This window comes from Vulpes lagopus, chromosome 2 (genome assembly GCF_018345385.1).
Source record: "Vulpes lagopus strain Blue_001 chromosome 2, ASM1834538v1, whole genome shotgun sequence".
In the NCBI taxonomy this organism is placed as follows: domain Eukaryota; kingdom Metazoa; phylum Chordata; class Mammalia; order Carnivora; family Canidae; genus Vulpes; species Vulpes lagopus.
The window spans coordinates 156,201,384-156,203,445 of NC_054825.1; the positions used below are offsets into that span (position 1 = coordinate 156,201,384).

The following is a 2,062-nucleotide window of genomic DNA, read 5'->3' on the forward strand; positions in this document are numbered from 1 at the left end:
CTGATCCTGGAGATGCGGAATCGAGTCCCACGTCAGGCTCCCTGCATGGAGCCTGCTCCCTCTGCCTGTGTCTCTGCCTCTCTCTCTCTCTCTCTTTCTATCTCTTATGAATAAATACATAAGATCTTTTAAAAAAAATAAAAATTATGTGGAAATGCAAAGGATTTAAAAGCCAAATAAACTTTGAAAGAGAAGTTAGAGGACTTAAATAATCTGATTACAAGACTCTAATAATTAGCTTCGCACAGTGGAAGTTTTGTAGCCAATGAGGTTTATCTGAGGTGCACAATTATTGCTAATTGAAAACTATAATAATTAAAACTATGGTATTGGCATAAAGATATAAATAGATCATTAGAACAGAGAATCCAGAAAAAACCTATATATAATTTTTTTTTTAATGATGCCAAAGACATCAAGAGGAAAAGGATAATCTTTTCCCAAAATGGTATTGGAACAAGCAGATTGATGTAGTAGACATGCATACACAGAACCTCAGCCTATACCTCTCCATATGCAAAAATTAACTCAAAATACATCAAAATATAAACATAACAGACTCGTGTATTTTGCCACAATAAAAATATGTTAACAGAGGACTAAATGTAAGAGCCAAAACATCATTTTCTGTGAGGAAACAGGAGAAATTCTATCCCTAGTGGGATAGGTAGACTAGCCCCCAAAGATACCTACCTACACCTTAACCCTGGAACCTACAAAAATAGTAGATGCCACAGAAACTGCAGATGTGATTAGGGCTATAGGCCCTAAGGTTATAGATGCTCCTGATTTATTTATTGGCCCCAGTCTAATCACAGGAGCTTTTGGAAGCAGAGAACCTCTGGCTGGAGGCAAGAGAAATTGGCAGAAGGATCTGCCGTGCCTTTGCTGGAGCCTCTCATGCCTCCTAAAACAACTGCCAAACATTCCAAGTGCAAGACAATTATATCCGTGGAGTTAACGGTTACATAAATTAGAAATACTGGTCCCAGCCTGTCCATAACCAATGTCGTGACTGGACCAGCTTATGTGGCTCTTACAATTGCAGGACACTCAGCGATAAACATCAGGGACAGTGAGAAAACGGTGTATGAGCCGCACATCCCAGGAAGCAGCGAGCTTGCCTGGGGTTCCATGTTCACTGCGGTCCACGGTGGGGACCTAGAGTTTCAAGGGCTCGCTCTTTTATCGGTGATCATAAACTTAAGAGCCGGAATTTAAAGCTGAGGAAGAGAAAAACAAGCAGCCCAAATGGTCACTGATTACAATTAAGCAAGATCTCCAGAAACAGAGGAGCCTGATGGGGGAGGGGGTGGGCGGGGTCTTTCTCTGGTCTTGTAGCCAGCTTGGTGTCGCTGGAGACCACCAGCTCCCTTGACCCTCATAAGCTTGGGATTGCAGAGTGACATGTGAGGAGTCCCTGTAAGAAGCACACCCACCCCCACCCTGAGCATCACCGCTTTCTCCAGAACAAACAGGGTTCTTGTACCACTGAAGGGACAAGCTACAGTCTCCTTGGGCATCTTTCTACAGAGCCGTGCACACTCTGTCCTAACTAAGCCTTGGCAACATATTCTAGGTCACTATCCATTACCTAGTTGATTTAATGAAATCACACTGCAAACAAAACCGTAGAAGCCCCGGGCTCATGAGCACAGAGGCAATTTCCCATCACTCCTGCGCACCGCAGGAAATGCCAGTACCCGAAACTCAGATGGGATGGCCTGCACCTTCCAGGTCACGTGGGTTCCCCGTCAAGGACCCACACTTTGCCACCACCCGTCCAGGCAAACCAGGAGGTCCCGCTTGGTTATCCTGAGATAGGTGCTTTACCACAAAATGCGCTTTGGAAAGGGATGGAACAAGCTGCGGAAACCCAGGATGCCTGAGCTCAAACCCTGTAGACCTTCAAGTGGGCGAGCAGGAGAAGGGGCTCCTCCCCAGGCTGGGAGTCGCAGGCAAGACGATCTCTTAGAAAACTCCAAGCCTGCCCTTCGGGCGCCATAGAGAAAGCATGGCGATTGGGGAGTTCTATGGCTCTCCACGGGCTTCTATTGATGTA

The 2,062-nt window shown here is 45.6% G+C and overlaps 1 pseudogene; it reads left to right on the top strand.

The window, feature by feature from the left end:
- Positions 1–236: 236 nt before the first annotated feature.
- On the top strand, positions 237–361 carry LOC121486058 (annotated as a pseudogene).
- The last annotated feature ends 1,701 nt before the right edge of the window (positions 362–2,062 follow it).